Below are 728 nucleotides of genomic sequence, written 5' to 3'. Positions count from 1 at the left end.
TGGGTGGGGCAGCCATTCAGGGGTCTGGGGTAGTGGGGGGATGGAGCCAGGTGGGGCAGCAATCAGGGGGCTGGGGTGGGGCATGTTGGCCTTGCAGGGGACGTGGTAGCCCCTGTGGGGGCCATTTAGCCCCCATTGGGGGGCCGTACCCCTTGTATGGGGGATGAACCCCCTCTTGGGGGAGGCGTACACTTTGTGAGAGTGCCAATCCCCCTGTTGGGAGTCTGAACCCTTTTTGTGGGGGACGAACCCCCTGTATGGGGGCTGAATCCCCTGTTGGGGAGGTGTAGCCTTTGTGTGGGGGCTGAACCCTCTGTTTTGGGGCTGAACCCCTTGTGTAGGGGCTTAACCCTGTGTTGGGGGGCCATAGCCCTTGTGTGGGGGACCAACCCCTTGTGCAGGGGCCATCACCTTGTAGGAGGGCAGCAAAATATGTATTCATGAATTCATGAAACCTGTATTTAGAGTTCACTTTATTATTATGATAGGAGATTTGCTTTAACACTGTAGATATATCAATAAAACATTGTCCAACTGACCGCTGTCTCTGTCTCACTCTCTCTCTCTCTTTATAGTGGTCTTTTGTTTTACTTGTGGAGGAACATGGATTTGGGGGTATTTTAGAGAGTGATTTTGGGATTTGTTTTTTTTCAGGGATTTTTCAGTTTTCCAATAGGGAACACCAGAATTCCTGCTAGGGAAGCCAGTAGCAGGACCCTGCCTGCTGA

General features: G+C 52.3%; 1 protein-coding gene across 1 annotated transcript in view; it reads right to left on the bottom strand.

Annotated features, from left to right (window-relative positions):
• Positions 1–728, bottom strand: part of LOC102373055 (antigen WC1.1-like) — a 53,868-nt gene that overhangs the window by 8,500 nt on the left and 44,640 nt on the right. The gene's annotated exons all lie outside the window — the stretch shown is intronic.

The sequence above is a fragment of the Alligator sinensis genome, unplaced genomic scaffold (genome assembly GCF_000455745.1).
Source record: "Alligator sinensis unplaced genomic scaffold, ASM45574v1 scaffold161_1, whole genome shotgun sequence".
Lineage (NCBI taxonomy): Eukaryota > Metazoa > Chordata > Crocodylia > Alligatoridae > Alligator > Alligator sinensis.
This window is presented reverse-complemented; position numbering and strand designations above follow the sequence as displayed.